Below are 13,408 nucleotides of genomic sequence, written 5' to 3'. Positions count from 1 at the left end.
TTAATGCGTTCTACTGTTGTAGCTTGGTAGGGATGTACCTCTAAACAATGAAGTACACAAATCTCAAACTGCTCATGATCAATTGCCAAAACAGTGAAAAAAACAAAATACTTCTGTTTTTTGCAGTGGGGCAAGCCAACCTACATTCCCCACACCCCCTGCTAATTGCATATACTGACTCCGAGATCACTCTACAGTGGAGAAAGGGCATTTTCCCTGCTTCCACTGTGCACAATCTTGCAATGTCTTAATGCCAGTAGAAGCGATTAAATGAGATTGTCACTTCTGCCGGTGTTGAACAAGTTTGAGATTACAAACGTTTGTTTGGTAGGTATTCATGTCCATTTACTGTAAATCTTGTTTGTTCAGAGTGCAGGCAGAAAAATGTAAATGGGTATTGCATCTGTCTGAGCAAGTTGGCAGCACCAACTCCAAGTTAGCAGTCTTGCCTACATTTCAGGATAGACCAATTGCTTAATTTTTGATAACGGGATAATAAACTAATCCAAAATAAGCTTGTTTCAGTCGGTGCCTAGTACAAGGCCTAGTTGCAAAAAGATAATAGCAGAAGTGTGAAGACTCTCACAGGAGGCCTATTTAATATTTACAAGAACTAATTTGGTGAAGGATGCATTATGACAAACAGCTGGAAAAGGTGCGGGACCTGATAGCTTGACTTGCATGTGCATATTTTAACTTGTGAAATTTGCAATATTTGGTGGGGGTTGGATTCTGAAATGATTCTTAGATATTTTATACCAGAGTATTTTTTTTTTTAATTTCCAGACCAAAAGCCCTGTAATTTAAACATGTAAAATTAAGAACAACATTACGGTTGTGTAACTTTAATGAAAGACGGATGTAATTCAAGACAGAATGGCAAAGTCTTACTGTATTTTGCCTCTGTAGTTTTTGTGCACCTTTTTCAGAGAATCAGTACTCCACTGAAGTTTGTGTACATTTTAAGTAATTAAGCCATCCATACTGATGGTGTTAATGGATGTGCAGACTCATGCCTCATATATACTGTTTTAATTTATATGCTTGAATCTATGCAGTGTGCACCTTAAAATAGCATCTGCTAATAGTTTTTTTGTATTTGGACCTTTGCATATCTGAACTGTTCTATATCTTGGTGTCATATTCTCACCTGCTACAGCATCCACTGGAGAACATTTCTAATACTAGTTGGGTATGCTTTCCCCTGCAGACCTTCTGCAGTATCAGTAATGAAGACATTGACAAAAAACAGACACGATGTCTGGACTCTGCTCATGGTCCATTAGTCTACAGTAGGTCTTGGCAGTGCGACTTCTGTTACTATTTCCAGTTTTCTTGTGTTTTAGGTATTTTGTCAAGCATTCTTTGCTTGGTTTATCCAGGTTTCTTTTAGGTATGGTGTGGAGGAGAGACTTAATAAAATGCACGTAATTCATGACCTCTCTTCTTCCTTACTGCACTTAAATTATCTAGAGAGTAATTCATCTTCCATCCTTGTGCATGCATACGTACATACACTAAAATTACGGCAAAATAGAAAGTTTTGTCTCATCAATTTACCACATTTAACAGCTGTCCATTAGAGCATTTAATGCCAGGATTGTTTGAGACATTTTGATCGTAACATAAAAGAATCTGACACAAAGCTTCCTGACATTTCTTTATGGAATCCTATTCCATTTATCCAGAAGTAACTTAAAATGATCCTCATTCCCAGCCTATGTTATCTTTGAAGGTACAACTTTCCATTGTCCTACCACTGTCTGTGAGAAGCATGTCCTTCTTTAAATAAGCTCCATGCAATTTGCCAGTCACACTTCTTCCTTTCCTGCCTTTCTTCCTAAATTCTAGTCCACCTACTAACCCTTTTCAGTCTTGTTTGTTTGTATTATATCAGTCCTGGTTTTTCTCACCTCATATTAAAAAAATCAGGCGTGTTAGTGTTCCTCATATGAGTACCCACCCTGTCGAGCCCTTTACTGTTTTAGTCATCCTGTTTGTTGTATACTCTCAGCATGTCAGTCTCCTGCAGTTCTGCTGAAGAATGTAATTCATGGTGACCCATGTATCCATGATCTTTCAGTTGATGTGTGAACTGACACTGCACCCCCTTGGCTTTGGATACACACCATTGTCTAGTGTCAGGTTGCGCAGAGTGAGATGATGTACCTTTTTTAGTTTTGATGACTTCTGAAAAATACTTTCACTGTTGTTGGCTTATGTCTTTTTATGCCATCTTTGGTTAGAATTCTTTTTACTATTTTGCACAGTGTTTGAAAGGTTCAGATTAACAAGTGCCACCGAGGTGTGTTTATTTTGCTGAAAAGTACTTTCCAGTGTTGTTGCCTCATGTTGTTTTATGCCATCTTTGGTTAGAATTATTTTTCCTATTTTGCCTTGCAAGGGTTTGAGAGGTTCAGATTAATGATTACATTTATAAGTACCACTCAGATGTTTTATTGGTTTATTTTTGCAACGTGCTGAATGATGATGATGATTTGTAGTCATCAGTGGCACAGAAGGAGCAGCTTCTTTTCAGCTGGGGCATATTGCGCATACATTTTCTAACATTTCAAATAGAAAATATGGCAATCTTCTCTTCAGAATTCCCTAGCACTTTAGATATTTGTAGGTTGTTGGGCAAAACTGAAAGCATTGCAAAATTGAGAACAGTGTTAGTGATTTGATGAGAAACTGTAAAGCCATGTGAAGTGGTTAGAGGTTGACATGCCTGGGAGCATTTGTTGGTGACAGTTAATGTAACGGTAATTGTTTAAAATGTCTGTTTATTATGACTATAAATGATTATGTCAAAACTGACATTTATCATGCTAGTGAGTACCAGGATGACCATGTTGCAAGTAGCCCTGTGTGATACCAGAGGATAAGGAAGAAGTAATTATACATTTATTATTCACTCCATGTAATAGGGTCTTGGCGTTTCATATGGGATTCTGACAGTCTTTACACACCCTGGTGTACGTCTTCAGGCTAAGTAATGTTTACATGCATTCATAATGTAATAAGATTCCAATATTTAAAGCTGATATGTAATGTATACCTCTGTCCTGTGAAAGAAGGCATTCTGGCTACAGCTTATGACATTGTTAGAATGACAAATGAAGGTTAAATGTTCTAAATGGTTGAATTAGTTTTATGAAACCTCTCTCTCTCTCTGCCATTCACATTTTGAGAGTTAAGAGGTGCGTGACAAAACCAGAAAGTGAGAAACTTTGTCCGGCATCTAATCCAGATAAAGAAAGGATACTGGGCTAAGTACAGAGAAAAGCAGGATGAGTCTTCTGCATTCTGCTTGGATTACAAAACCTGGATGCCATATGTTACATTGCATGAAGGCAGGTCAAAGTTGCTTCGTTAGAATAATGACAATTTATGGGGAAATTCATTTTGCCAGGAGTTTCTACCTAACCACTTTAGTTTAAGCATAACAGAAGCAGAGAGTTTATAGCAGGTAAAGACCACATGTTGCATGCTGTAGCCTGTTATTTACTTGAGTAATCTCACATGCCTGCTCATCTCTGCCCTCCAATCCTGAATCATTGTAAGAATAGCTTTTGCTTATCCTGTAAATTCTTGAATTGTCAAGTCACTGTTTTTGCATCTTTAAAAAAAGCTGTTTCAGTCCTCTACTACTGTTTCTGTGAAACAATTGCTTGCATCTCCTCTTAGCTGCTTATCTGTATCATCAAACTTTGTTACATCTTTTTCTTTTTAAGGCGGGACCATATTGGCCTGTTTGGATTCTTCTGAAATAAAAAGTTTGTTATAGTATAGCCTCATCTATGTTCTTTTCTCAGGACTATACTGACTAACTTTTTCATCATTCATATGGATTTGAGCGGTACGTTTGTTGCCCTCGTCTTAATTGCCTCTATGCTGTCATTACAATGAGGAAGTTTCCAGAACCGGACACATTGCTCTAAATCAGGTCTCAACGCTTGCCTACCAAGAGGATAATGTTTGTAGTGATGATACTCCTACACCTACGTCCCAGTATACCAGCAGCCAAGCTTTACATTTTCTCATACTGCTTGCTTACCTTAAGGTCATCAACTTGCCACTTCCGTCTGGTTTCGTTTATGGCTACCTACTTTCTCCTTCTCCTAATAGTTTGATCTTTCCCTGTATTCTCTTATTTCTATGTATTTTTTAATAATGTACAGGTTGCTGGGCTTTAGGTCATTGTTCTACTTTTGGCATCCTCACTGATCCTCTGTGTTTTCTTTTGTGCCAGACTTCAATGGTCCTCATCTTTTGAGTGAACTTCATTTACTGTTCTTTTTTTTCCTTCAGTTTTTTTTGTTCCCCATTAGCATCATTTAACTGGCCAGGCTGCCTAGTGCCCCATGTCCATGTCAGGTCTACCAGCTAATACTCTACTCCCCTACCCCTCAACTTACTCCATTATTCGTGGGGAAGGTCATTGATCCTTATGGCGTCCTGGGGCTCAGCTGACTTTGCATCCATCTGAAGGATCTTTTATATGTCCTACCCACTCCCTTCCCCACATCCCATGCTCATCTGTGTGGAAACTCCTTTCTTTGGACCATGCCTCTCTGCCTCTCCATTAGTAGCTTAATTTACTGTTCTGTGTCCTTTTGCACAGCGGGTGATTTACTTATACTGCTATACTAGGACCCATTCAAAATCTAGCTTTTAACATGGTACTGTCTCATGTCCTGCTGATGTCTAAGTCGCATCCATTGTTCTTTTCTTGATATAATGACCATGGTACCTATTTAAAGAAATCAGGTAGATGTTCTTCATCTCACATTGCTGCAGTCCTTACACTTGGGTAGTCCGCTGTCCTCGGTCGGCCCGAATATCAAAGTATAAGGCTGACGTCGATCAAGGCGCATTTGACTGACATCAGGACATCAGGGTACAAATGCGCATGACCGACGTCATATCCTCAGTCTTTTTTGCCGCATGGTCCGATGCAGAAGCAGTATTGCAAGTGCCGGTTGGCGTTCTGAGATTTTTCGTTTTCGAAGTTTCAGACCGAGTTCAAAGTTGGCTAAGTACCCCGTTGGGGAATATTTTAGTTTTTTCTTGCCTCAGTGATTTACCGGATGTCAGAAAAAGTCAATAATTGCATTTCTTGTGGGAAACAGATACCGCATAGAGATTATCATACTTTGTGTATTCCTTGCTTAGGGCCTGAGCACGACGTTGTTGGCTGTCGCTCTTGTGCTAGATTCAATAAACGCACTATAAAGAGAAGGTTGGATTGTGCCAGGTTAGTCTTTGGGAAGCGGTGCAATTATAAAATGCCGTCGGATGCTCCGGCGCCCGCTTCTTCAAGAAGCGCAAGGACAAAGCAGTTAAGCCTAGGCTAGAAGAACCGTCTGTACCGGACGCCGGTTCTTTAGAGGTGTTGGTGGAGCCGGTGGCTCCACCGGAGGTTTCTTTGTGTTCCCAGGGTGAGACTTTATTATTGCAAGATGTGGCCTCTCAGGAGGCAGGTCAGGCTGTAGGGGCTTCTCAGGTTACTATACTCCCCTCCCTTCCTAGGGTGGCTAGGCCCTCTCCTTCTGTTTCAAGGGCTTCTCCCAGGGCAGGCCAGGTTCAGTTTCAATTGGTGTCACCCCTAGTTCTTCTGGAACTGTGCCTAAGAAGCATATGCTTAAAATGGCAGAAGATTTGATTACTTTGATTAGCGGTTCTATGCCCCCTCCTGATAAGAGACCTAGGGTGGAGCCTGAGCTAGGGAGTTTTGAGCAGGCTTCAGATGTTTCAGAGTCTTCGGCTGAAGACTTGCAGGAGTACTCTCCTTATTCTGATTCTGATGTGGATGATTCTACTCCTTCTGCTTCTCCTCCTGAGGATTTTTCTTTTTCAGAAACTCTTCATTCCATGAGGGAGCATTTTAAGTGGGAAGGTCAGGACTTCTCTGATTCCAGGAAAAGGCTTAGGAATTTTGTTTTTACCTCAGCATAGGCCTTTGGCTATACCTCCTGTTTTAGATGTAGTGGAAGATGTTTTTACAGAGGCTTCTCTTAATCCTGATTCTTTGCCTCCTGCTCCTGTTAAACCGGATAGGTATTACAGGGTGCCTGAAGCTCATAAGTTTCTTTTTAAGAGTCCTAGGGCAGACCCAGAAACTGTTAGCCAGGGGCCTAAAGGTGTTAAGGCTTCTGTTGTAAAGAATCCGGATCCTGCAGACAAAGAAGCCAGGGCCTTGGATAGATGGGGAAAGAAAGTTTATACTTCTTCCACTCTTGCTATGAGGGCTTTGAATTGCCAGTTTCACATGTTGAAATACCAAAACTATCTCCTTTCACAATTGAAGGCTAAGGTTGATGCTCTGGCAGAAGGTATTGATTGTAAAGAGTTGCAAGATTTAGTACATGTTTCTGAACAGGTGGGTAAGCATTCTTTGCAATGTGGTTTTGATGCTGTACAGGCCTCGTCTAGGGTGGCTGCCACTGGGTCAGTTCTTCGCAGGCACGCCTGGCTGAGGGATCAGAATTTGTCTGACCATGTTAAAACAAGGATTTTAGATGCTCCTTTGCAATCTGATGTGTTGTTTGGTTCTCCTGTTGAGGCAGTTTTAAAGAAAATGGAAGACAAGGCTAAGTCTATGCAGACTGTTAAAGATTTTTTGCAGGTCCAGCCTCCAAAGTTTAGTAGAAATTGGCCTACTAAGGGGTGGACGTATTCTTCTTATGATTCCCAGTCTAGGGGTAGATCTAGACGTGGTAGGGGTAGAGCTCAGGGCTCTTTCCGGCCTAGAACAGGGAGTTCTCCTGCACAGTCTTCGGGTGAGGGCAGGGGTCAGTCCTTTCGTAAACAGACCCAATGACCTACCTTTTCAGCTGCCAGAGCCTTCTCGTCTGGCAGCACCTTTGGGAGGAAGGTTGGCACTTTTCAAAGAAAATTGGAGTTTAATTACCCAAGACAGATGGGTATTGGATATCATACACCACGGCTACAGGTTTTATTTCCATACTTTGCCTCCTTTCAAAGGCATGCCAGACGTTCCTCCTCAACAAAGAATAGAAGCTCACAAGCAAGTTTCTCTGTTGCTCCAAATAGGGGCCATACAGCCGGTCCCTATGCCAGAAGTGGGCCTAGGATTTTATTCTCGCCTGTTCCTAGTACCAAAGAAGGGGAACACGTGGAGACCAATTTTGGATTTATCTATCCTAAACACTTATCTGGACATTCCCAAGTTCAAAATGTTGACGTTGCAGCAGCTTTTACCTCTGCTGGGCAAAGATCATTGGATGGTAACTTTGGATCTCAAGGAGGCTTACCTTCATGTTCCTATCAGACTAAGTTGCAGGAAGTATCTGCGTTTTCGAGCTGGGACTTCTCACTATCAGTTCTCTGCATTGCCCTTTGGCTTATCTACTGCGCCCAGAGTGTTCACGAAAGTTCTGGCTCCAGTGATAGCTTTCTTCAGGCTAAAAGGAATACAGATCTATCCTTATTTGGACGACTGCCTGATTCTGGCTCAAGGAAGGAAGAGCTTCTTCATCATTTGGAATATGTGATAGCAGTGCTAAGATGCCTGGGGTATTCTGTGAACGAAATAAAGTCCAGTCTAGTACCCTCTCAGGACATGTGCTTTCTGGGTGTGAGACTGAATACAGCATCCCAGATGGCCTTTTAACCCCGGACAAACAAAAGAGTCTATCCCTTTACTTCCATCAGCTATCTCATCAGTCCGGGCTGACTGCAAGGACAGTCCTTCAAGCCTTAGGGTTCATGGCATCTTGTATTCTGGTGCTTCCCAATGCCAAACTGCATATGAGGAAGCTACAATGGTATCTCAAAATGTATGGACACAGCACTGCCAGGATCTGGACACTGTCATTCAAATAATACCTTGCATTCAAAAGGAATTTTTGTGGTGGGCTCAGGAATGTCACCTAAACAAGGGACTCTCTGTGACCCGGCCAGAGGCGAGTCAGATTTTAACGACAGATGCCTCAGACAAAGCTTGGGAGCTCATCTAAATGGAAAGTGGATACAAGACAAGTGGCCTGCCAGACTACAACATCTACATATCAACATGAAGGAGATGTTAGCAGTCCAGTTTGCATTAATAGCTTTCAAGGAATTACTTCTTCCAGGGCAGGTGTTGATTCTAACAGACAACACAACTGTCATGTGGTACATCAACAAGCAAGGGGAACGATTCTTATCCTCTATGCAGGCAAGCAATGATTTTGTGGGAGACTGCTCTCAGTTTACAGCTCAATCTTCAGGCAAGGTTTCTGCCAGGAGCACAGAACTCCTTAGCAGATGTGTTGAGCAGACAATTATGGATCCCCACGAGTGGAAATTGGATCCTCATGTATTTCAGAAATTGACAGTGTCATGGGGAACTCCAGACATAGATCTGTTCGCTTCTCCACTAAACCATCAGCTGCCAAAGTTTTGCACAAAAGGTTTCATCCCACAGCTTGGAGAGTGGATGCTCTTTCTTTCAATTGGAGCAATCTTCATGTGTATGCCTTTCCACCTCTGCCTCTCCTCCCAAAGGTACTTCTAAAGGTCAGACAGGACAAGCCAAGGATGATTTTAATAGCTCCGGATTGGCCTCGACAGCACTGGTACCCATTACTGAGAAGTCTGGTACGGAAGCCTCCATGGCCTTTGCCTTGATTCCACACCTGTTGTCACAGGAGGACAGCCATTTGCTCAATGTCAAGCTTCACTCTCTGCACCTAACAGCCTGGCATATTCTGTTTTGAACCATAGTGGGCCTCCACTTCCTCAGCAAGTTTTGAATGTTATTTTGGAAGCTAGAAGGCCTAGTACAAGGAAAGTGTACGCAGACAAATGGAAGAGATTTTTATTTTGGAGTGCAGCAAAAGATTTTGATGTTTCTGAGCCTAATTTGTGTGTGGCTCTTCAATATCTTACTGAGTTACTAGACAAAGGTTTGTCTTTCTCTTCTATTAAAGTTCATGCTGCAGCAATTTCGGCTCACTATGATTGCGACCCACCATTGTTTTCTCATCCTTTGTTCAAGCAATTTCTTAGAGGGGCAAAGAATATAAGACCCCCACGAAGAGCTCCTACTCCTGCTTGGGATCTCAATTTTGTGTTGGAGAAACTCACTCTACAACCTTTTGAGCCTGCAGCTACTTCTGAGTTGAAATGTTTGTCATGGAAGACTGCTTTTTTGTTGGCCATTACTTCTGCAAGAAGGGTTTCTGAATTGCAGGCCCTTATGGCGGTTGAGCCTTTCTTGATTTTCCATAAGGATAGGGTATCATTACGTACTAATCCTTCCTTTATGCCTAAGGTGGTTTCTAGTGTGGCTTTAAACCAAACTATTCATTTGCCTACTTTTTATGCAAATCCCCAAAATAAAGGGGAAAAGATTTTGCACACTTTAGATGTACACAGGCAGTTGCGTTATTATTTGGACAGAACTAAAGGGTTCAGGCAGTCTCAGCAGTTGTTTGTTTCTTTTGCTTTGAGTTCTCAGGGCAAGCCTGTGTCAAAACAAACTATTTCTAAGTGGATTGGGTTTTGCATTGCTTTCTGTTATTCCCATCATGGCAAGGAGATTCCAGCTGGGATTAGGCCTCATTCCACTAGGGCTACTGCCACTTCAACAGCTTTTTGAGGGAGTAGCAACCAAGGATATTTTGGAGGCAGCTACTTGGAGTTCAGTGCATACTTTCTCTAGGCATTATCACCTGCCACTTTACTCTAAATCCAGGGCTGGTTTTGCCACTGCTGTTTTGCAGGGCATTTTGGCAGCTCCTGCTTCCTTGTAGTTAGCCATCCTCCCTTACCTCTGCTTTGGGATTCTACCCAAGTGTAAGGACTGCAGCAATGTGAGATGAAGAACATAGTACAGTTTTGTACCTACCATAAATGTAGATGTTCGAAGATCCACATTGCTGCAGTCCAATTTCCCCTCCCTCCTTCCCCTCTGTACTTAGAGGTGGTTGTGTGGGTTGGGTTGTACATATTGTGTATATTGTATATATTGTACATATAATTAGTGCAAGGGTGGTTGGTTGGTTGTTTGCTGTCTTTTGGTTTTGACCTTTATTTTTAGGGTCTTCTGACATCTGGGGCAAGAAAAGACTGAGGATATGACGTCGGTCATGCGCATTTGTACCCTGACGTCCTGATGTCAGTCAAATGCGCCTTGACCGACGTCAGCCTTATACTTTGATATCCGGGCCGACCGAGGACAGCGGACTACCCAAGTGTAAGGACTGCAGCAATGTGGATCTTCGAACATCTACATTTATGGTAGGTACAAAACTGTACTTTTCATTGGCACAACATTCCTGTTGTGTTTCAAAGCAGCTTTTACTTGAGTGCCCTTCAGGCTTCCAAATATAAAATTTGTCATTTCAACAATATATACATTTTCTCTGTAACTAATATCACATTGACTATAGTTAACAGCTGTTTTCTTGCTCTGCTCTTTTGCGGTCATCAAGTACCATACCTTGTCCCATGACCTATGAAAAAGGAGAGCTGGTAATGTTACTAGATTACATCTGTCCTCTTAACTGTTGGATGAATTCCATCAGCTGTCACTGCCCTGTGCACCTGTTTTAACTTCTTTTCAGGAACCTTAGTGAGAATACTACTGCTCTCTGGTTTTGATAATCCCTCTTAACTCTCTTCCTTTTCTGAGCTTCCATATCCTTTCCCTTGTCTCTCTGTTGTTATATATAGCCCTGGTTATTTCCCTTAATGAAACTGACCATCATTTCCATCACCTTTCTGTTTGCATTTCCTGTTTCCTTCTGTTTAATAGGCTTGTCTTTTATGCTTCCTTAGAGTTCCTAAATGCTATATGTTTCACCTTTGTGTGCAAAGCCACTGTTGTATTTCTTTCACATTGTTCATATTCATTTCATATATTATTCTGAAGTGTCATCTGGCACTTTTTGGTGCATACTTTATGGTTCTTCCACCCTGCTTTCATACCTATTGGACTGCTCCATTTTGTCAACATTGGTTCTTGTGAAGTGTATAGCCCTTAGCATTGATTGCCTCAAATGTAAATGATGGTGAACATGATGCTTGGAGAATGTCTCTTCCCAACTATCTGCCTAGTTTGAAGTTTGAGGCCCTCTCCATTTGAAAATGTCAGATCCAAGGCTGTCATGTCTCGGGTTAAGCTTAGATGCCAGCAGCTTGAGACATGCCCCTTTTAGGACACCCAGACTACCCTTTTGGTTAGGGGTGACTTTTGTGAAGATGATCTAATGTATGCAGCTTGTGGCACTTTTCAAATGAGAAGAAATTTAGAAGATGATGACAAACATTCCTAGTATAACTAACTTCCAGAATCTTTGTCATCCGTGAAGGCTTGAGACAGAATTTAATGTCATTTTACATTTATTTTAGTTGATAACAATTGTTACAAGTGTTAATAATTACCAAAAAGTGTTGTGTAGTATTTTTGAATGTGCATTTGTCTGAAACATCAAAGTAATGAGGCTGTTGCACCATTTTAAAACATAGCACTGTTTTTGCTATGCTTTGACATATACATAGCAAAACACATGGTTTTATGCTTTTTCTCTCTGTTTCAGGTCAGATCGCCTACTGTGTGTCTGTATATAGCACACCCTTACTTGAAGAGAAAGATTATTCTTCCTTTGGAATCTTCCTGACAAGTTTTGGTTGTTATTGTACTGTACACTTTCCATAATGCACAATTTGTCTTGTGCTTTTAGCCTGTTCCCACATGATTGCCTGCTTTGTGTCTGTAAATTGTATTATCTTTGTAAATTCTTTGTTTCTGAAATCTAATTGAGTGTACCCATTGTGCTGCAGTTCTGTGTACCCATAAACTCTTGCATCCTGCTATAGTTGTGTATCACGGCAGGTTAAAAACACTTAATCATGTAATTAGGGGCAGCATAACACCCCCAATGCACATGCATAAAATCCCCAAAAAAACAGAATGCCCTCTCTGCTTATTTCAGCATGTGCTAATCTGGGCTGTAGAAGAGTAAAGTTTTATTTATCATCACAAGCACAGACGCATCCTAGATGAAACATCTGCTAATATCCACTGTGCTAATATAATATATTACTGTTTGACCCCAGAAGCACTGAATTTTAAGCTCATGTTGTAGTTTGCTCATGATGGTATCCCATGTTGGTAGCATTTACATTTTTTAACCTTGAATGTGTCATGGTTCGGAGATCATGTGATTCATTCTTCATAGGTGTAAGATTTCACTGTCCTGTGTATGGCCTACCTTTTATATTAGTATATAAAAAATAAAGCATATATGAGCAGTAACATGAATGTACTAGCTAGTACTATCAGTTGTCAAAGTCCTGTTTTAAAGTTGTTTTCTTCACTAAACCATATTGTTCCAAAAGATAGCAGTCTTTTAAGGTAATTATCTTTGCCTGCAGGCTGGTTAAAATTTATGGGTAGCTTACAGTGTCATTTAGGTGTTGTCTAAAAGGAAAAATAAATACTCAAAATTTAAGGAGATATTTCCTAGCCCTCCTAAATATATGTACTTTTCAAAATAACATTGAGAACAGTTGATATGATGAAACGTGTATACTTACAAATAATGTGACAGCTATAATTTGCTATTGAATTGGAATTTGTGAAAACTTTTCAGAATCCGGTTATGCGGCTATTTCTGGCAGACTTGCATCAGTACGTAGTGCAGAATGTTCAGACTCCCATCTTTCTTTGTTGTCATTGGGTCGTGTGCTTTTCTCAGAGGTGGTTTTTCCAGAAGAAAAGAAACTTGGTGTTTGTGGTGTGGTGGTAGACAAGTGTCCATGATGGTCTTACAAAATTAGCTTGTCATCACTTGCACTTATTAGACATCATGGTAATCTTTGCTAGATCATGATGGTTTGTGTATAAACCTGTTTAGTAGGATAGACAAACCTGAGCACTGCTAGCATGTAATCCAAATAAATACAATATAGGTGATGTTATTAAATAAACTGTACTTATTAGAAAAAACAATAAAACTGTATTTCTTGACACTGTTTTGGCCTTTCTTTTGCTGTTTCATACAAATTACTGCTATTAACCTGTGTGGTAAGCAGCCAGGTATCTGTGGTCTTCTAAAAGTCACTTTTCCATGACTTGCTCTTGTTTTCCTAAGCACTCCCTCTGCAACCAGTGGGACTTTATGGTTTGTTATAGATGCCTTTCAAATTCTAGTTCCATGATTTGAACACAAGTTTGCTTGAAAAAGTGTTGATCAGGAAAGTATAACAAGCCATCAAGTGCTTCTCCTCAAGGACAAGTTGTATTTAAATTCCGGTGTCTTATGTTTTTGATGTAACCTTTGCTGGCTTGTTGAATGACAAAATCAAAATGCACTTTACTACTGTGCATCTGCACTGTGATTCTGACATCTGGAGTTCTGCACAGGTAAAAGTTTTATTTATCGCAAACACA

At 40.8% G+C, this 13,408-nt stretch overlaps 1 protein-coding gene across 1 annotated transcript in view; it reads left to right on the top strand.

Annotated features, from left to right (window-relative positions):
- Positions 1 to 12,985, top strand: part of TXNRD2 (thioredoxin reductase 2) — a 1,479,392-nt gene extending 1,466,407 nt beyond the window's left edge. The window contains exon 18 of the mRNA XM_044068698.1: positions 11,553 to 12,985. The gene's annotated coding sequence lies outside the window, so the exon portion shown is untranslated. The remainder of the gene's footprint in view (positions 1 to 11,552) is intronic.
- Positions 12,986 to 13,408: the final 423 nt, after the last annotated feature.

The sequence above is a fragment of the Protopterus annectens genome, chromosome 4.part0 (assembly GCF_019279795.1).
Source record: "Protopterus annectens isolate FY-2018-M chromosome 4.part0, PAN1.0, whole genome shotgun sequence".
Taxonomy (NCBI): domain Eukaryota; kingdom Metazoa; phylum Chordata; order Ceratodontiformes; family Protopteridae; genus Protopterus; species Protopterus annectens.
Note: the sequence above shows the minus strand (reverse complement) of the source record. Positions and strands in the feature narration are given on the sequence as shown.